Raw genomic sequence first — 22,199 nt, 5'->3', positions numbered from 1 at the left:
GAAGAATTGGAAGTCTCAAAGTCTTCCGGTAGGAATATGAAAGGAAGCAACCATTAGGTCATAGAATACGCTGATGTTCTCAGTCACTCAGTGGTGGCTGACTCCTTGCGACCCATGGACTGTAGCCTGCCAGGCTCCTCTGTCCATGGAATTTTCCAGGCAGGAGTACAGGAGTGGGTTGCCATATTAAGTCTCATCTTAAAGGTGAGGAGACTGAGGTTCAGAAAGGTTAAGAAAATTGCCCACATGTGCACAGCATGAGTGGCCAGGATTCTAAGCTGGACTATTCTTCCTTCTTTTTAAACTTATTTTATATTGGAGTAGACCTGATTAAGAATTATGATAGTTTCAGGTGGACGGCAAAAGGACGCAGTTCAGTTCAGTCACTCAGTTGTGTCTGACTCTTTGCGACCCCATGAATTGCAACACACCAGGCCTCCCCTCCCTGTCCATCACCATCTCCCGGAGTTCACTCAGACTCATGTCCATCGAGTCCGTGATGCCATCCAGCCATCTCACCCTGGGTCGTCCCCTTCTCCTCCTGCCCCCAATCCCTCCCAGCATCAGAGTCTTTTCCAATGAGTCAACTCTTCGCATGAGGTGGCCAAGTACTGGAGCTTCAGCTTTAGCATCATTCCTTCCAAAGAAATCCCAGGGTTTATCTCCTTCTGAATGGACTGGTTGGATCTCCTTGAAGTCCAAGGGACCCTCAAGAGTCTTCTCCAACACCACACTTCAAAAGCATCAATTCTTCGGCGCTCAGCCTTCTTCACAGTCCCACTCTCACATCCATACATGACCACAGGAAAAACCATAGCCTTGACTAGACGGACCTTAGTTGGCAAAGTAATGTCTCTGCTTTTGAATATACTATCTAGGTTGGTCATAACTTTTCTTCCAAGGAGTAAGCATCTTTTAATTTCATGGCTGCAGTCACCATCTGCAGTGATTTTGGAGCCCCAAAAAATAAAGTCTGACACTGTTTCCACTGTTTCCCCATCTATTTCCCAGGAAGTGATGGGACCAGATGCCATGATCTTCATTTTCTGAATGTTGAGCTTTAAGCCAACTTTTTCACTCTCGTCTTTCACTTTCATCAAGAGGCTTTTTAGTTCCTCTTCACTTTTTGCCATAAGGTGTCATCTGCGTATCTGAGGTTATTGATATTTCTCCCGGCAATCTTGATTCCAGCTTGTGCTTCTTCCAGCCCAGCGTTTCTCATGATGTACTCTGCATATAAGTTAAATAAGCAGGGTGACAATATACAGCTTTGACTTACTCCTTGTCCTATTTGGAACCAGTCTGTTGTTCCATGTCCAGTTCTAACTGTTGCTTCCTGACCTGCATACAGATGTCTCAAGAGGCAGGTTAGGTGGTCTGGTATTCCCATCTCTTTCAGAATTTTCCACAGTTTCTTGTGATCCACACAGTCAAAGGCTTTGGCATAGTCAATAAAGCAGAAATAGATGTTTTTTCTGGAACTCTCTTGCTTTTTCCATGATCCAGCGGATGTTGGCAATTTAATCTCTGGTTCCTCTGCCTTTTCTAAAACCAGCTTGAACATCAGGGAGTTCATGGTTCACGTATTGCTGAAGTCTGACTCAGCCATGCATATTAATACTGTTGTTCAGTCGCTAAGTCGTGTCCACCTCTTTGTACCCCATGGACTGCAGCACGCCAGGCTTTCCTGTCTTTACTACCTTCCAGAGTTTTCTCAGACTCGTGTCCATTGATTCAGTGATGCCATCCAACCATCTCATCCTCTGTCGCTCCCTTCTCCTCTTGCCTTCCATCTTTGCCAACATCAGGGTCTTTTCCAATGAGTTGGCTCTTTGCATCAGGTGGCCAAAGTATTACAGCTTCAGCATCAGTCCTTCCAATGAATACTCAGGGTTTATTTCCTTTAGGATTGACTGATCTTCTTGCTGTCCAAGGGACTGTCAAGAGTCTTCTCCAACACCACAATTTGAAAGCATCAGTTCTTCAGCACTCAGCCTTCTTTATGGTCCAACTCTCATATCCATACATGACGACTGGAAAACCATAGCCTTGACTATATACCATGTATCCATTCCCCCCCATACTCCCCTCCCATCCAGTTTGCCACATAACATTGAGCAGAGTTCCCTGTGCTATACTGTAGGACCTCGTTGGTTTTTCATTTTAAATATTTCAGTGTGTACATGTTAATCCCTAAGTCTCTCCATTTTTCCCCGCTAACAACCATAAGTTCATTCTCTAAGTCTGTGTGAACTCTTCCTTCTCAGCCAGGGCTCTTTCCTCTCTCATGTGTAAACCTCTGCTCCTGCCTGAGAGCTGGGAAAGGGGCAGACAGGGCTGACTCTTCCTGCATGTGGATTGCTGGGGGGGATCTGGACCTGCTCTATGGCATCATTCGAGAGCATGTACGGAGAGTGCTCTGGAAACAATCAAGTATTGCACATATGGCGAGCACTGGAGTAACTAAGAAGCTCCTAATGAGTCTTCTTGACCTTATGTTCCTGATGCCGGATGGTCTTCATTTCAGCATTGGGCTGAGCACCGATGGTAGCTGTTATTCACCTAGGCAAGTTCCAGCTCCTGTTTCCATCTTTCCCACCACTCATATGTGGATCTGCTGGTTTCACCTGGTTCAACCTTGCCTTGGTTCACAGACCCATCAGCCTATATAAGGAAGCACACTCCTTGGAAGGAAAGTTATGGCCAACCTAGACAGCATATTAAAAAGCAGAGATATTACTTTGTCAATAAGGGTCCATCTAGTCAAGGCTGTGGTTTTTCCAGTGGTCATGTATGGATGTGAGAGTCAGACTATAAAGAAAGCTGAGAGCCAAAGAATTGATGCTTTTGAACTGTGGTGTTGGAGAAGACTCTTGAGAGTCCCTTGGACTGCAAGGAGATACAACCAGTCCATCCTAAAGGAGATCAGTCCTAGGTGTTCTTTGGAAGGACTGATGTTGAAGCTGAAACTCTAATACTTTGGCCACCTGATGTGAAGAGCTGACTCATCTGAAGAGACCTTGATGCTGGGAAAGATTGAGGGCAGGAGGAGAAGGGGATGACAGAGGATGAGATGGTTGGATGGCATCACCGACTCAATGGACATGAGTTTGGGTGGACTCTGGGAGTTGGTGATGGACAGGGAGGCCTGGTGTGCTGAGGTTCATGGGGTTGCAAGGAGTCGGACACGACTGAGTGACTGAACTGAACTGATACAGCTGGGTATCAGATCACCCATGCTATCAGATATCCCAGCGCTGTGTCTGGCACACAGAATATGCCACATACCCATCTTGACCCAAGTTGACCCAGTCATCTTGACCATTGGGCCTTGAGCTCCTGCGTATCCCACTGCATCTGGGTCTGCCCTGTTCATCCACTGAGGGCTGGGGGCTGCCCCCAGGGCTTCCCTGGCTCAAGGCCACTGGGTCCTACTGTAAGTAAACAACCAGCCTCAACACATCCAGGAAACTGGCTTGTGTAAGGAATGTGAAGGGCACAGCCGTAGTTTGCTTGTTTCCCAGCAGGCTTGCAGGGGAGGGGGTGGTGGTGGCAGCTGACCCAGTGGAAGGAAAGCCCTGTGAACCCGGGAAAGAGTGTCCATCTTTCTCACAGGTCAGCTCCTCATGATATCATCACCAGAGGGGTTTTTCTTCCCCATGTAGATTTTACAGAAAGTAGATGAACTTATCAAGGCAGACACAGGGTGGTCATCATTTTGAAGACCTTCAGTATCCCCTCACTCATACCCTCAAAGACATAGAGACGCAAAATTAGAAGAAAAGGAAGAAAGAAAAGACTGTAAAAGTTAAACAAAACCACCCGCAAATAGCCTGGAAAGAAAAAAAAAACGACTGTACCATATCATGGCAATTGTGGACAGTTTGGCAGCTGAGCCAGCAATGACTCATTCCTAGACTCTGGTTGCATAATCCTCCGCAGCCCAGGCAGGAGAATGAAACTAGGAAACTAATGCAGTGACATTTAGTAGCAGAAAGGAAGCCCACACAACATTTGTGCAAGGCCATCCAAAAATAGCGGGCTCCTCCATGCTTGGGTTTGGAAACTATGCATTTCTCTTGAAATGCCTGAGCTGTGGCACATTTTTCTTGGACCACCCACACCATAATGCAGTTCAATCAAGCGAATATTTATTGCAGGCCTACTGTGTGCCAAAGATTGTAGGGGTGGGAAATCCAGGGATGTGGGAGACTGGATGAGGAGAATGTAAAGGAGGAATAAATGGGTTTTGGAGCCAGAGGGTGATAGCGTGAAACCCTGGCATGGTTCCTTAGTCCCTTACCAGCTCCAAACCTTGCTTTCCTTGTCTTTGAAGTGGGATACAGCCTCATTAAATTGAGTGAGGCATCAATGAGTTGAGGTATGTAGGTTACCAGCGTGCTGATGAGCAGTAGGGCTTCACCAGATGGCAGCTGCTCTTGCACCCTCTGGAAGAATCCTGTGTGTGTGTGTGTATGTGTGTGTGTGTGTGTGTGTGTACACATGTGTGCACTGCAGTACATATGTGTCTGCCACTGGAGAAGCATAAAGACATAAAAGGGGTCGATGAAAGGAGCTCTCAGATCTGGTTGGGGTTGGTCAGGGGGTCCAGCAGTGAGGACAAGGCCTTTGAACTGAGCTTTGACTCATTTAAACTGAAACTCAGTGCTCCCTGGGTGTCCACCCTGCTGCCAGGCCCTGAGGGTACAAGGACAAAGGAACATATCTATCATCAGTTTTTAATAATTGTAACAATAAAATGGAAATAATAATACAGGGAAGTGGTTTGGCATAACAATTGTGGGTGTGGGTTCTGAGAGCAGACTCCCCGTGTACATATCTCAGCTCTTCCGCTTCTAGTTGTGCGGCTCAACAAGTTATTCTCTGCCTCAGTTTCCTTTTCTATCACATGGGGTGCAAATAGCAACTCCTTTATAAGGTTGTAAAGATTAAACTGAAATAATGCTTGGAAAGCCCTTAACGTAGCGCCTGGTCCACAAGAAGAGGGTGATAATGGTAAGCTACGGCCATCTCATCACCGGCATCACCACTGTCTTTGTCACCATCACTCATCTCAGAAGGGAGAGTGGTGCAGAGTCCTCCAGGAGCAGAGGGACTCGCAGAGTCAGGGAATGCCAGAGACAGGAAGTGAGTTTTAAAGGACATGCAGGCATTTGCCAGGAGCATTCTGGAAGGAAGAAGTATTCCAGGCAGAGGGATGATATGAGAAAAAAGCAGGAATGTGCAGGAGATAAATGTTTAGGAAACAGGAAACAACTTGGGCAGAAAGCCAGGCTGAGAGGATGACCTCAACAGGGAGAGAGCGGGCAGGCGGGAAGGGAGTGAAAATCCTTCCTTTCCTGGCTCAGGTCAGGCGGTCAGGAAGCTTGGGGCCTGGATGGGAGCACCGGCTCTCTCAGAGCCCTTGGCGTCTTTCCAGGAGATGTCAGACACAGGCTCACTGAGAAGGCAGCCAGGGTTACTGTCCCATTTTCACTGCAAATACTAACCCTTATGTCGCCTGTAGCTCTTTGCGCAAGGAAATCTCAAGATACATTCATCTGAGAATTCAGCTGGGAAAAAGTATTGATGAAAATGATTTCTAACTTGTATTGGGAGTTGACAACGTGGCAGGCTCTGAGCCCTTCCCAGGTATTAGTTCATTTAATTTCTCACAACGATCTTATGAAGTAGGCACTGCCATTTGGACTGTTTTGTAAGTAGAGGGATGACTCACAAAGACGTGAACTAATTTGCCAAAGCAACACAACTATTAATACTAAAATGGAGTTGGGACCAAATCCTGGGATTTGGGCACCAGACCTGTGCTCCTCACTCCTTCATATATGGAAACCTCTTTTCCTTTTTGCATTTCTCTCTCTTTCTCTAAAAAATATTTATTTGGCTGTGACAGGTCTTAGTTGCATCGTACGGGATCTTTCATTGTGACGCAGGGGCTCTCTAGTTAGGGTAGGCTTAGTTGCTCCACGGCTTGTGGGATCTTAGTTCCCTGACCAGGGATCTAAGGGAACCTGTGTCCCCTGCCTTGCAAGGCTGATTCTTAACCACTGGACCACCAGGGAAGTCCCTTGTATTTCTCTTGTTGCATTGGCTACCAGGAGCCTCAGCTAAGTTTTGTAATAAAGTGTAGTATCTTCTTCAGGCCAGAGTTTCTGGCATAATTATTATTTTTTCCTTTAAGGCCCTCTAGTCTCCAGATCCAAGTGACCTATCCAGGTTTTCTTCTCACTACATTCTTCTTTGTAATTTGTGCTCCTGCTACTCTGGACTCCTCACTTTTTTCAGGCTTGCTTTTTGCCTTGTTGTTCCTCCCTGCCTCTGTTCATGCCAGTCCTCCTACTTAGATGACTTTCTCTCGCTCTCTTTTCATTTTTCATGACATGGAAGTTTTATAATTTAGTGAGTGAAAAGAGTAAGTTACAAATCTCCATGTATAGAAATACAGTAGGTTCCAATCTTTAGTCAATAACCATCAGAACATATGTCTGAGAACAACCCCAGAGAGATATGCATTAAAATGACATATCTGGATGGGAGAATAACAAATTTTTATTTATTTTTGCTTGATGATCTCTATCTTCTGAATGGTCACAGAAAATACATTTATCACCAAAGTTGTGACTTTTAAGAAAATTGTATGTTTTTATTTTTTAAAACCCTTAATTAGCATTTCAGTGAATTTTAAGTGTACAGCTCCACGGCGTTAAGCACACTCACATTGTTCGACTGTCTGAGATGACTTTTTTTTTTAGCTTTTGACATATATATTAAAAGCATTTAAAGCTCGCAAGTGGATTTTATTTACAATGTTATATTTAATTTCTGTTGTATAGCAGAGTGACTCAGAGATATATCTGTCATGCATCCTTTTCCATTCCATTATGGTTTATCATGGAATGTTGACTATAGTTCCCTATGCTATACGGCAGGACCTTGTTGTTTATGGGCCACATATAGAATAGTTTGCTTCTGCTAACCCCAAACTCCCAATCCTTCCCTCCCCTCCCCCTTGGAAGCCACAAATCTGTTCTCTATAATTGTTTTTGTTTCGTAAATATGTTCATCTATGTATTTTAGATTCCACATATAAGTGATACCATATGGCACTGTCTTTCTCTTTCTGACTTCCTTTGCTTAGTGTGATGATCTCTAGGTCCATCCATGTTGCTACAGATGGCTTTATTTCATTCTTTTTTACGACTGAGTAATGTTCCATTGTATATATAGATGTATACATAGCCTATCTCCTTTATCTATTCATCTGTTGATAGACATCTAGGTTGCTTCCATGTCTTGACTATTGTAAATAGTGCTTTTACGAACACAGAGGGGCATGTATCTTTTTGAATTACAATTTTGTCTGGGAATAGGCCCAGAAGAGAGATTGCTGCATCGTCAGTTCAGTTCAGTTCAGTCGCTCAGTCGTGTCCCACTCTTTGCGACCCCATGAATCGCAGCACACCAGGCCTCCCTGTCCATCACCAGCTCCCGGAGTTCACTCAAACTCACGTCCATCGAGTCGGTGATGCCATCCAGCCATCTCATCCTCGGTCGTCCCCTTCTCCTCCTGCCCCCAATCCCTCCCAGCGTCAGAGTCTTTTCCAATGAGTCAACTCTTCACATGAGGTGGCCAAAGTATTGGAGTTTCAGCTTTAGCATCAGTCCTTCCAATGATCATATGGCAGCTCTATTTTTAGTTTTTTTGAGGAACTGCTAACTGTTTTCCATAGTGGCTGCACCAATTTACACCCCACCACCACTGTAAGAGGTCTCCCACCTGGAATGACTTTCTAACTGTTTTCTCAGCCACACGCACTCTTTCTCCAGGACTAGAGCAACGTTCACCTTCCATTTAAAGCTCTCCCCCCCCAAAAAAAAATAAAAATAAAAATAAAGCTCTCCCCATCTCCCCGACGCTGCCTGCAGAAAAGATGGCTCCCTCCTCTCCACTTCCTCATTGCAGGGACCTCTGTGTTTCCCTCATGTCATTCTGTGGCAGTGGTCAAGTGAACAGGCTCTAGAGCCTTCGTATCCTATATTTGACACTGTTAGCTGTGTAATCTAGGGCAAGTCACTTAACCTATCTGTGCCTTGGTTTCCTCACCTTTAAAACTAGACATTAGTCCCATTTCACAGATGAGAAAATCAAAGTTTATAAAGGTTAAGAAATTTACCCAGGATCCCAAAGCTGGTAAGTGGTAGAGTGCATTTAAAGCCCTAGAGTACATACACTGAATCTGCTTCCCTAAATAATAACACTGCCATTTATTGATAACATATTATGTGGCAGGCTCTATGCTAGTTACTTGATATAACAGCCTGCTGAATCCTTACAACTAGTCCCATGAGAAAGGTTGCTATTATCCCACTTTACAGATGCAGAAACCAAGGCCCAGAAAGGTGGTGTCATTTCCCTGAATCCCTCAGCAGAGTCAGGATTTAGTGACTATAAATAATGCCTTCTTTTTCACCACACTATGCAAAGATGATCAATTTTTAAAGTATACAACTCAGGACTAAGATGAGGGGGTGCAAATTTTACTCAGGCTTCAAGAGTTCAAAGAAAGGGGTTCAGTGAGGACGTGAGAATGTAGAGAAACCTTCACAGAGGAGGTGGATGGTACTGAGCCGTAAAGGGTCCGTAGTGAGGCTGTGGTCCTTGTAACTAGTCAGCTCCCAGTTAAGACTTGTGAAGCGAAAATGGGGTCTGGGCCTGGGTCTCCTACCTAGGAGAGGAGGCTGAAGGCCAGGGCCCCACTGAAGATGGCCAATACTAAAGATGAGCTCCATTCAGGAGACACCAAATTAGAGGAGGGGGACCCTAGGGTCTGGATCCAGGGGTACACCTAGCAGGCATCTGACCAGGTGGCCAGGTGTGGGGACAGGGGGACCATGGGAAGATCCCATATGAGACTCTCAAGGGGCCTCCCTCTTGACATCACAAGGCTTCTTTCCTGAAAGTCACAGCCCCCACCCCTGGCATGCCCCTCTGCCAGCCTTTATGACTGAGCTCTCCAACAGCGTGGGATAAAAAGCGGCATTTCGAACTGAGAGGTGAGCAGGTGTGCAACAGAGTGAGACTGAAAGAGGCACACAGAGGGGACAATGTAGGCAGAGTCCAGACGTGCATGGGGAAAGGCACTGTGGAAGCAGCTGTTGGTTTATAGAGGCCTCCTGGGAAGTCAGTGTTATCTCTTCTAAAGGCAGTGCTCTAGGCCCCACTTGTCAAAGCGTTGCTGGCTTCGTTCAGGTTGTAGGCTGGAAAGAGATGTGGCTGCCCTTCTGAGGAAGTGCTTGGTAGCTCGAATCCTTGCAGAACGAAGCCTGGCCCGCCCACATGCCGTCCCGTCTGTCTTCGCAGGGCCACTCATTGGGGCCCACATTCTGCTAGCTCCCCAGCTGGCCCTGTGCATTAATTTTCCAAAAGGAAGAGGACTGACCGTGAATACCAGCAAGTACTTTTACAACGTTTTGAGCATAACTCTGCTCTAAGGCTGGCTTCAGCTGCTTCTGACAGCAATTTCATGAACTAGATATGATTATCAACACATTTTAAAGAATCTTGGGTCACACAGCTAATAATTGGCCAAGCTGGGATTTGAAGCCAGGCTCACTTGACTCCAAACCTGTTGCTCCAGAGTCCTCCCTGGGGGTTGTGTAGGGTATAAGGTGGGGTATCGTCTTTACTGGCTTCATCCCCAAATACACCCATTTGTGATTTACCCATCATTCCCTGTGTACTTTTGAACAATGTTTACTTATTCATTTATTGGCGTGTCATGTCTTAGTTGTGGCACGGGGCCTCTCTAGTTGTGGCACACACACTTGGTAGTTGTGGTGCTCAGGCTTATTTGCCCTGCTGCATGTGGGATCTTAGTTCCCTGACCAGGAATTAAACCCACATCCCCTGCATTGGAAGGCAAATTCTTAACCACTGGACCACCAGGGAAGTTCTTGTACTTTTTAAAATTGAAGCATAATTTACAAGGTTACAGTGTTAGTTTCAGGAGTAAAGCAACTCAGTTTTATATATATTCATATATATGTGTGCATATATTATATATTTTTTTCAGATTATTTTTCTTTATAGGTTATTATAAGATATTGATTATAGTTCCCTGTGTTATTCAGTAGGTCCTTATTATTTACCTATTTTATACTTTTGTCTTTTAAGCAACGAACTTAACCAAATCTAGAGACACAGAGAAGCCCAAAAATAGATGAATTCAATAGCAATGTGTTGACAGGGTGTTATGGGGACTCTGAGAGGGTACCTGATCCAGATTGAGGGGAGGATTTTAGAGCTGTCTGGAAGGATGGAATGTCTAAGATGAAACGAAGGGTGAGTAAGAGTTAACCAAGCAGAGAAAAAGGAAATGGATTTAGGCAGAGATAAGAGTTTGGTCAGGACAGTGGTCTGGTCGAAGAGGAGATTTGGGAGCCTTGGCATGGATGAGGTTTGAGGCCAGGAGACTGGCGAGATGACCTAGGGAGGGAGTGCTGTCTCTCTACCCACCCTCTGAAGACAGGCAACAAGCGGATCTTCCTTATAAGGCTGTTGTGGGGCTGGAATGGATGACGCAGGGGTGGGAAACATCTGGTCAGTGTCCAGTTCCAGTGGGAGCAGGTCAGGCAGGGAAGCAGTAAGCCTCCAGCAGAAGCAAGGGGACCCCCAGACAGGAGCTGGAGTCAAATGAACATGAGGCAGGCAGGGTCTGGGTTTTGTCTCGACGGGGCTGGGATGTCTAGGCTTCCTTCTAGCTGGGTGCTGGCTGCATGGAGGACTTGTCGGTAAGACAGCCTGGATTAAAGGATCAGGGTCCAGAGGGCTCCTGGGAATCTGATCTCTGCAGAGACGGCAACCCATTCTCCCTGGGGTGGGGGTTTAGGGCCCACCATTAGTAATCTGCATGTAGTTTTCCTTTCCCAAGGTCTCTGCTGCTGCCCAGAGTGACCCTCCCTCCCTGAGCCTTCCTGTACCAATCGGTAATAGCTAAGTATCAAGCCCCAGGCATCTCAACCTGTCAGGCTAAGCATCTCACATTCATCATCCCTTTTCATCCCCACAATACAAGAAAGATTTTCTTGTTACCCCACTTAAGAGAATAGGGGTAAAGTGCCACACTCACGCCATCCAGCCCATGGCTCTATATATCATGTATGTTGAGAATTTCCAAATTTCTCTCATCAGTCAGATCTATCTTCTGAAATCCAGGCTCATACATTCTACTGTCTTCTGAGATGTCTCACAAAATATGTCTAAAGTGAAACTCTTGATGTTCACTGCCCCAATCTGTGTCACTCACATCTTCCTCATCTCAGTTAACAGCAACCCCATCCTTCTAGTTGTTTAGGTTAAAAAAAACAAAAAAAAAGTAAGCATCATCCTTAATTCCTCTGTAGCTCTCAGGCCCCACATGCATTCAGCCTCCTGTGGGCTGTGCTTGGTTTTAATGGCGCCATCTATGAGGTCACAGGGGTTGGGCGACAGTCTTCTGGGAAGACAGGGAAGGGGTAACTGTGAAGGGATGTTTCACTTCCCTCGGAACCTCAGAATGAAGGACCCCCAATGAGGAAGAAAGGTGAAGTGAGGCCAGGGTCTCCCAACCTTTGAGGGAATCTAGGGCAGAGAAACCTAATGGAGGGACTGTGGAAAGAGGGAGAACCAGAGAAACCAAGGAGTTAAAATAGGGCAAAAAAAGACAGCCCAGCTCTGCAGATGTTTTCCGTGGAGGAAGTGCATGCTCAATGCGCCACTGGGCACAACCATCTACTCTCCAACAGGCATGTGCAGCTGGGCCCACTGCCCACCTGCACCTATGTTCATTTATGCGGCCCTGGGGCCTGTGACCCCAGCCTGACTGGCTGCAGAGCACCCCACCTCCCTGCAGATTCCATGACTCCGGGGCCTCTGTCTGCAGCACCAGCACTGGCATCACAGATGGCCATGCTCCCCATGACAAAAAGCTGCCGGCCAGGACCCTGGGGACCTCTGACTTCTTGGGGGAAGAGGGTGCCTCTCTCCATCCTCCAGACTCCAAGGGCAGAGGGTCTGCTTGCTGCTCCCCCGGGTGAAGTACATGTGCACAGAGCTGGGGGAGAGCGGCAGCCTGGAAGGAGGTTGGGCCACCGGTCCACTGTCTCTCACTTGCTGTGTGACCTCGGACAGGTTACCCACCATCTCAGATGTTGTCCAGTTGCTAAGTCACGTCCAGCTCTTTGTGACCCCACGGACTACAACACTCCAGGCTTCCCTGTCCTTCACCATTTCTCCCTGAGTTTGCTCAAACTCATGTCCACTGAATGGATGATGCCATCCAACCATCTTATTCTCTGTCGCCCCTTCTCCTCCTGCCCTCAATCTTTCCCAGCATCAGGGTCTTTTCCAATGAATCAGCTCTTCCCATCAGTTGGCCAAAGTACTGGAGCTTTAGCATCAGTCCCTCCAATGAATATTCAGGGTTGATTTCCTTTGGGATTGACTGCTTTGATCTCCTTGCAGTCCAAGGGACTCAGAGTGAGCAGTGTTAGATAAAATGACCCCTGCCAGTTCCCCCAGGACAGGGCTTGTGTCTTCTTTATTGGTTCCCATGGTCCCTGAACTGAGAGCGGGAGAGTACATTCAGATTAAGAGCACTCGTCTCTACTGTAATGTGCTCCTGTTGGGGTATGTGTGTGTGTGTGTGTGTGTGTTATTTGAACCAGATGTTCTCATTCCATGTGCAAAGTTATAAATGGCCCCCATTGTCCTGCAGCTGGGGCCACAGAGCAGAGATTTTACACAGATGCCAAATGTGTCTTAAGGTTCTGTTGAACTCCAAGCTCAAGGGACCAAACCGCAACCCTCTTGGCCAAAGTCAAGCTCCCTCCAAGTTCTATTTCCCCAAAACCTTCCTGTACCTTTGAGCAGCGATGATGTCCCTGAATTATGGATCTGTCCCAACAGCCTTCATGAGAACGGCTGAGCCTCAACGTCAGAGCTGGAGGGAGTGAAGAGGTGTGCGAGTCAGAGTGGATCTGAGTGTGGTCCGGTTCTAAAGGCGGGGTCTGCGTGGTGACGGGGGCAGGGGGCAGTGGGAGGGGATAGGTTTTCAGAGCTTTGGATGGAAGCCACCTGGAAAACAGTGCACTTCACAGCTTCGCCTGCATCTGACGCTTGTCAGTGCCTCCCCAGTGCTGGGCATCGTCCAGTATAAGGGGTACTGTTAAGCTCACTGCTATGGACACAAGAGGGGCTCAGCTCAGTTGGAACCTCCCGAGAAGCCTACGGAAACCCTCCCAGATTTCTCTGAAAGTAAAGTTCAGAGAAGTTAAACAGCTTGCCCAAGGGCACACAGCTGCTTGGGGAGTCTGCCCAACAGGGATGAAAACCCTCTGTTTTCAGTGCCTGGGCTTTCCCCATAGTACTCTGGAGGGTTCAGGTAGGGCTCTGACTTGCCAGGGGGCTTGGAGCCCGCCACCTAACCTCTCTCTGGAGGTGGCTTATTTTCTCATCTGGACAGAAGCATGATGAAGCTACCTGCCTGCCTACCCCTCAGGGAGGTGCAGAGGACCCAGGAGCAAGGGGAGTGCTCGCAGTATCACAAGGCGTAAACACGAATCGGGGGTGGGGAGGGGCTCCTGTCAGTGCTGAGACTGAGGAGGGTTGAGGAGCCCTGTCTGACGGGAGATTCTGGAAGGCCTTCCTCTCCTCTTCCCTCAGGCCACAGTCTCCCCGGACCCCCTTCCTTCAGATCTGATCACACTTGACACCTGGTTTGCATCAAGACATCCCTGACTGCTAAGGGGAGCCTCTTGTGGAGAACTCACCTCTCCCAGTGACATAGGGCTTTACAGCTTACCAAGGATTTCCCCGCACTTTTTATCTTGATCTCACCATACCTCCCTGAGGTGAGCGGGAAAGGCTTTACTATCCCAACTTTCAGCTGCATGGATAGAGACCCTGCAGACCGCAGCCCTTTTTAGAGACAGATAATGAGGCCCAGAGAGGAGAAGCCACTTACCCGGGGCCACACAGCTTATGAACCGCAGAGCAAGACAAGAAATAAACTTTTCCAGCTCATGGGTGTTGTTCTTCCTAATACCCAGGATGTCCAGACCCCCCCGGACCTCCCCTAGAAGTTGCCTCTAAAAACAAAGTCCTGCACAGCGTTTCCCCCAACATCTGTCCTTCTCTCGTGAAGGTTGGGGCAAGATGAGGCAAGAAACAAGATTTTGCCATGACTCTGACCCTGCTTCTCCTACAGGTGACAGGAGGGGAGGAGGCTGCTAGAGGGAACCGTGAGGGATGTGGCTGCAGCTGACCTTCAGTTCCCATGATGCCCTGCGGCCCCGTGGTCAGGGGTGTGGCCACCCCGTGTTCTTCTGCTTTTTCATCCCCTTCTCTAGCCCTGGCCTGTGGTTATTGATGACCGCACCACTCCTCCGTGGCTGCAAGAACCCTCTTCAGCAAGAATCCACTTAATTACAATCGCAGGGCAGAAAAAGTGACTCAGACATTAAAAAAAAAAAAAAAAACAAAAAACTAGCAGTCAGAAAGAAGGGTAAAACAAATTGAGTTTTATCAATAGATCCCTCCATTACCCAGAAAATTTCATTACCCTGCACCTCCCACTCCCTGAGCTTTCTGCTGAAGAGCATATTGACTGAAGCATACATTTCTGAAGTCTGGCCTGAGAGGAGTAGAAGGGGAAAACCCCAAATAATTAGAAATGCAAGAGACCTCTTTCAGAGAAATGCAAGAGGTCTTACTGAAGTTTAACCGCCCCCCCCGCCATAGATTTGGGAAGGATGCGGGGGGGGGGGGCGGGGAGGAGGGGAATTAAGTAACAGGCTGAGGTCCATCCTGAAGCAAAAATTCTGTGGATGAGCCATATAAATAAATGTTAAGTGTCTCAGAGTTTATCAAGAAAAACACAGCAGAATTTTAACCAGTAACTCAAATGGGTGCTGCTGTAATTCCACAGTTATGTGCCAGGTGGGTCTTGGGTCCCAGCAAGGAGAGGATGTCCTTGCTGTCTAATCCAGTTGAGAAATTCCTCTTCCACTTTGTAATTTGAAATCTTAATAATTCACCTCTTTCTTCCTCTCTGCCTCCCATCCCCCAAGTTAGCCATATGTGTGAACGGCCTTCGTAACCAACTCATCATGTCAATACTGTATGAGGGGTGTGAGCTAGAGTCCTTTGGAATAAGTAGGCAACCATCTTCAGCCTAATCTTCCTCCTCAACATGACCACTGAAGTGACTCCTTGTTGCCTTTAAGAAGAAGCTAATGGGGACCCAAGTTATCTCTCCAGCTTTATCTCTATTAACTTCACATCTTATACCATCAGCCCCAGCCAAACCACCTTAGCATTAGCCTTGACTACTTTCCCACCTATTTGGTCAAACTCTCTCCTAAACATATGAGGGCTGGGCAAAAAGATAACAGTCTCAGTGAAATCCCATTCCTTCCCCTGAACATAGTGATATGTTCCTGCTGGGCCCGCAACACGATTCTCTGAGGTACATTTTTTTTTTTTTTTTTTTTTTGGTTGTGCTGGGTCTTAGTTTCAGCTTGCAGAATCTTCAGTCTTTGTTTTGGCAAGTGGGATCCAGTTTCCTGACCAGGGATGGAACCTGGGTCCCCTGCATTGGGAGCACAGAGTCTTAGCTACTGCACCACCAGGAAAGTCCCTCTGGGATACTTTTTTGATGATATATAATTATAAGTGTGGTCAGTCTAATCTATTCATATCATCTGTATGTATCATTTCTTCAACCATACAGTAAAAATACTGAATTTTCTGTGTAAACGAATGAATGAATTTGCAATTAGCCCTTTGCACACATTGCATGGCAGGGCAGGAAGAGAATGATTTGCTCAAGGCATCTGCAGTATAATGTTCCGTACACAGAAAAGGAAACTGTCGTAAGAATCTATTAGTAGCCTAGAGGTTAGCTCATTTAACTGAGCAACTTCATTAGGGGTTGTTAGCACATCAAAGCAGTGTTTATTGAACCTGGAAAAGTGTCAAATTGTGCTCTGGTTCCGCAAACCTCTCTCAAGGTAGGTGATAACATCTGCTTTATTTTCAGGAGAAAAATAGTTTCCTTTCCTGAACACACAATATCTTTGTTCCTTCTGTTGACTAAGATGTCAAGCTGCCTTGAGTTATTTAAAGAGACAGAAAACGTCTTTGTTCCTCAGTGATATTCCCTTTGGATTCCTTTCACTGACGATAAACAGCTTCACTATTATAAGATGTCTCTGCTTGCTTTTAAAAGGACACCGCTATATCCACCTCCACGCCATTTTTCTGGTTGCTGTCTTTATGTGGAATTGCTCTGGTCCCTTTAAAGTCATCTCTCTGGATATCACACTTCTTTAATGTTGATATGAAGGACCCCAAGCTTCCTGTCCTCTACCTCCCCCTACTTTTTTAGGGCTAATAACTCCGTTTTGCAAACATGCCATTTAAGCCCCAGCAGTTGGAACCCAGGAATACAGCTGCTTTGCTGAAACAGATAAATGGGGTGGCTGCCCTGGTTACCATGGAGACAAAAGCTTACTTCCTAGGATAATGAGGGCCATATCTGGGAGCCTCAGACCCTTGCCCCTTCCCCCTACTGAGGCCTCTTGCTTTCTGTTCAAATAGAAGTGAAAAAAGAAGAGCTTCTGCTTCAGACTTTGTGGGGCAGAGGTAAGCAGAGAGGGGAAGAGCTAACCTAAGACATGTCTGGCCTAGTGGGTAGGGCCCTAGGCTGGGGGCCTGCAGGCCCAGGCTCAAACGCTGACTCAAGCAGCTGTTTGGTGACTGTAAACAAGTCCCCTTCTCCTTTCCGAGCCTCAGTTTCCCCAGCTATAAACTGAGGGAGGTTCATTACTTGTCTTGACTTGGTTTGCCCCAGAAGCTGAACTTGGGTCAAAGATTCAAATGTAAGTAGTTCCTGGAAACTCAGATTGAGGGGTGTGGAAATGAGACCGAGGGAAGGGAGCCAATACAAGGTGTGCTGTTGAGCCGGCCATCACCATGGCAACTGGGCCTCCATCCAGCTGGGCAGTTCTGGGAGACAGAATTGGAGCAGACCACAGAGTTCTCCTGCCCAAGCTGGGGATTAACCCACCACATCTGCATCTCTCTTTATAGAGGGCTGTTTCCAGAAGCGTTTGTTCATGGCTACCTCGGACTTTGCCCCACACTGGCCCACCATGCTTGCACATACTGGAAGGAAGCAGCCTTGAGTGTCAGGGATAGTGCCTGAGAAGGCAGAGGGAAGGCAATGATAACATCTCTGTAATAATTGGCCTTCAACTCTTCCCTCAGCCCTGAAAAGCTGTAGGCATACACATGGGCAAAGTAGGGGAATTTAGGGCCTTGGTATGTTGTGCAGAGTGCAAGGACTGCATGTTTTACACTCAGTGACACCCCTCCCCCACGATTCTAGGACCTCTTGGCAACCCACTCCAGTGTTCGTGCCTGGAGAATCCCAGGGACGGGGGAGCCTGGTGGGCTGCCATCTATGGGGTCACACAGAGTCAGACACGACTGAAGTGACTTAGCAGCAGCAGCAGCAGCAGACGGTTCTCAGAAGCTGAGACCAGAGTTCATCTCTAACTGGTCAGAATGGTGAGCTCATCCACTGGCCAGAGGAGGAGGTGATGGTCTTAGTCTCCATCCCACCTTCTTCCTAACCCCCATCCCCACCCCAGTCTCCAAAGCTTTTCATGGTCTTCTAAAATAACTTATCTTCCAACACAAACCCTCAAGTGCTGTCAGGCTTTCTCCCTCTCTGCCTCTACACAGGCCATCCTACAGATACCCTGAGAATACCTTCCCCTGAATTGAATTTGAGGCCCAACCCAAACTTCACCTCATCCAGGAAGTGCTTCATGACCATCCCAGGGCTGGAAAGCTCTCTCTTCTGTTTCTGACATCATCAAATCTGATCACACAAGACTCTGGCATTTCACAGTGACACATCTGACCGTCTTCAAAAGAACATTCTTCTTTCCACCATTTAGCTGTCTATCTGCCAGTGCCTGGCTAGTATTTGAGAGACAGGAAATAGTTGGAATAAAGAGTGAGTCAATCAGTTCAGTTCAGCAAGTATTGACAGGGAATTTCAGTATACAGATGCTGTCAAAGGTGCAGTTTGTTCATTTGCTTGTTCATCTGCTCAGTGTGTCCAGCTCTTTGCCACCCCATGGACTGCAGCACTCCAGGCTTCCCTGTCCTTCACTGTCTCCTGGAGTTTGCTTGAACTCATGTCCATTGAGTCAGTGATGCCATCCAACCATCTCATCCTCTGTTGGCTCTTCTCCTCCTGCTCTCAATCTTTCCAAGCATCGTGGTCTTTTCCAGTGAGTCGGCTCTTCCCAGCAGATGGCCAAAGTATTGGAGTTTCAGCTTCAGCATCAGTCCTCCCAGTAAATACTCAGGGTTGATTTCATTTAGGATTGACTGGTTTGATCTCTTTTGCAGTCCAAGGGACTCTGAAGAATCTTCTCCAGCACCACAGTTCGAAAGCATCAATTCTCCAGTACTCAGCCTTGTTTATGGTCCAACTCGCACAGCTATACATGACTACTGGAAAAACCATAGTTTTGACTATATGGACCTTTGTTGGCAAAGTGATGTCTCTGCTTTTTAATGTGCTGTCTACATTGTCATAGTTTTCCTTCCAAGGGGGAAGTATCTTTTAATTTCATGGATGCAGTCACCATCATGGATCAGTGGGGTGACTCAAATAAGATGCCATGTGACTGTGCAGAATTTCAGAGTCAAAATAGTCCAAGGTAATAGAAAGTCAGAATGTGCAAGGATGGCCCTTGGAGATCACCAAGTCCAATCCTCTCCCTTCACAGATAGGGAATCATAGAAGGAAGTTGACTTGCCTCAAGTCACATAGCTGATGAGTAGTTTTACATGTGTTTATTCACCACCGGGGGTCCTAGACTTTCTTTTTATCATTTGTGTGAGTTCAGAGACAATCTTACTTTCCTTTGCCTTTTTCCCCCCACTTTGAAGGAAAATGGAATTTAACGGCGTCTCTTTCTGAAGAGAAGGGGCAAAGAATAAAAATATCAGTTATGTAATAGTCATTTGCCTTAGTCATGCAGCCCTGCCAGAGTGCTGTTGGAACAGAAAGATGATTAAGTTAAACACGGCATATTTATTCCCCTGCGGTCACCCTAATTGGCTTTGCCGCTGTAATTGATTTGACAGGTTATTTTTACTGAGAACGAGCTGAGTTCCTCTGCTGGCTAGCAGATTTGCTGTTGTTCTCAAAGTCCAGGGTGGCAAGGGTCCAGATGCCCAGATGTGCAGATGTGGGCTGCTTTCCCCTTGAGGATGGGTAGGGGGATTCCCCAGCTAAACCTGGGGGGAATTGAACTCCCAGTGTACAAGTGTGAGAGTTTTTAGGGGGTTTCCCGGGAAAGAAATGGGTAGAGCAGCTCAGTGTGATGCTTCAAGGCATCAAATGGAGGGATCTAGGAAAAATGGAAATGCGTCCATGTTAAGGACTCTATCGTGAGGGCAGAGGAGTCGGGGACCACTTTTTGCCTCTGGAGCTTTCTGTACTTTTTGTCTGTTTCAAACAGCCACCCCTTCCCACCTCTGCAAACGGCTGCACAGAGTACAGAGAAGCAGCATTCCCCAGTAGACTGCAGCACCAGCCACCTACACAGCCGTCTCTATTTTTGCACACAGCTCAGTGCCTCTCTCTGTGTGCACGGTGGGAGGCTGTGGGCTGGCAAGTGCTCAGAAACCCATGGGAGGTCTCCAGGGTGAGAGGGGACCCTTGAAGGAGCTGGCACCTGCCATGAAGTAGGGCAGTTTCAGTCACCAAGTGACCTTGGATATCATCTCGCCTGTGAATTTCAGAGTCCTAGCCATCCATCTACACAGCGTAACCATAGTCTGCCCCATCCCCTCACTAGTCTGTGATGTGAGTAATCACAAGTGATAATTACTGAGCACATAAAAACATCCCGAGCTCTGGACTCACACTTCCCGTACACCATCACATGTTGTCTTTATAGTGCGATGCAGAAGGTGCTATTATTACTGCTCTTCTTTAGAGACACAGAAATCGAGGTTCAGAAAAGTAACACTTTTATGGGCACACACCAATAAGTGATAGAATTCAGGCAGGCTGACCCCAGCCCTTGTCTTTTAACACCATACTACTCCATTCAGTATTCTACACCAGCAAAAAATAATTTGAATTTACAATGGCTGAGGGCCAGAGTCACGCGAGAAGTTACCATATCCAGACTAGCATAATGCTATGGCAAGAACAAGTGAAAAAGTGTATCTCTGCCACTTGCTAGTTTTCTAATTCCTAGGGCATCTCTCCTCCTCTTCTGTGAAATGGGAATGACAATATCCACACCAGGCGGCTGTTCTCAGGAGTGGAGGATGGCTCACAGAAGGGATCTAGCACCAGGCTTAATATACAGTAAGCGCTCAGTACATGGCAGCTCCTTTCCTCCCTTCTTAACCCGAAAGCTGAGCCAAAAGAAGCCCCCTCTACCCCGCTCTCCTGGAATGAGGGCATTTCCTCTGTGCATTTGCCTCTGAACGATGGCACGGTATGTGACACTAGAGCAGGCAGTGATGGGTGGCAGTGGCTCCCCAAACCCACTCAGCAGCCTGCAGGGATCTGAGCCGCATCTGAGCCTGGCATCCACACAGCATCCCGGCCGGCCAGGGAGGAGGCCCGCGCTGCAGCAGGCTGAGGAAGTGAGGTCACAGCCTCTGACAGCAATTCGGAAGTTGGGAGAGGCCTGCCAGGCCCTGCCAGTCGAGGGGGCTTCACAGAGCAGTATCTTGGTTCGGCTGGAATTTCAGGCAGGAATGTTTAGCAGAGGGCAGTGGGGCAAGTGTAAATTCCAGAGGCTGAAGTTAACGCTTTGCAGAGGAGTTTCCCTGCTGTCAGCCTCCAGCCTCAGGCAGGGCCTTCCTGGGAGTGGGAGGGGGAGGCACCTCTTGGATTGGAACAGGGCCAAGGGGGCCTGGGAGGCAGTTTCTCCCAGGTCCAGGGGAAACCAGAGGTGCACTTCATATGCCGGGCACTTTATACACATGTGGCCGCTTTATGGTTCCAGCTGGATTCAATATGCAAACAGAAGTCAACTTCACTTTTCTTCCCCCTGTCCTTTTTAGACTATTCTCTTTCTTTCCATCCCTAAATAAAACCTTAGGTCTTATAGCTTTTTCTGGGCCTTTTTAGTCTCCAAGAGAGTTTCATTTCAGTAAATTGAAAATCTGGTCTAGTATAATATCAAAACTCCAAGCCCCAGTTCCTCAAAAAACTGAAAATAAAAGTACCATATGATTCAGCAATGCAACTGCTGAGTACGTATCCAAAGAAAATGAAAGCACTAACTTGAAAAGATATATGCACCCTGTGTACATCACAGTATTATTTACAGTAGCCAAGATATGACAGCAACCTAATTATCCATCAAAGATCAGTGGATAAAGACGTGGTACATATATACAATGAAATACTATTCAACCATGAAAAGAATGAAATTCTGCCATTTGCAACAATGTGGATGGATCATAAGAAATGTTGTATGCCTAGTGAATTAAGCCAGACAGTGAAAGACAAATACTCTATTATCACTTGCATGTGGAATCTAATAAAAAGGAATAAATGAATGCATAAACAAAACAGAATCACAGATAAGAGAACAAGCTAGTTATTTTCAGTGGGGAGAGGAAAGGTGGGAGGGACAAGATGGGGTAGTGGATTAAGAGGTATAAACTACCATGTATAAGATAAATAACCTACAAAGATATATTGTACAACACAGGGAATGTAGCCAATATTTTAAAATAACTGTAAATGGAGTATAACTCTTAAAAATTATGAATTACTATGTTATACACTTGAAACAGATAATATTATATGTTAACTATATATTAATTTTAAAAAGATGTAGTGTATGTATGTAGAATGGAATATTACTCGGCCGTGAGAAAGAAGGAAATCCTCCCATTACCCTGAGGGTGCTGGCAGAATGTTCCACAATCTCTTAGCTTGTCCCAGACACATGGCCCAGCCCTTGCTTTAGGATGTGAGGGTTCTTGGCACCTATTGTGTTATCTCAGGCCTCTGGAATGATGACTGAGATAAAGACAGCAGAAGATTATGATGGAAGTGTGCCTGTTTCTTGAGTAC

The sequence above is a fragment of the Capra hircus genome, chromosome 10 (genome assembly GCF_001704415.2).
Source record: "Capra hircus breed San Clemente chromosome 10, ASM170441v1, whole genome shotgun sequence".
NCBI classification, from domain to species: domain Eukaryota; kingdom Metazoa; phylum Chordata; class Mammalia; order Artiodactyla; family Bovidae; genus Capra; species Capra hircus.
The sequence above is the reverse complement of the archived record's forward strand: the minus strand, read 5'-3'. Positions refer to the sequence as shown.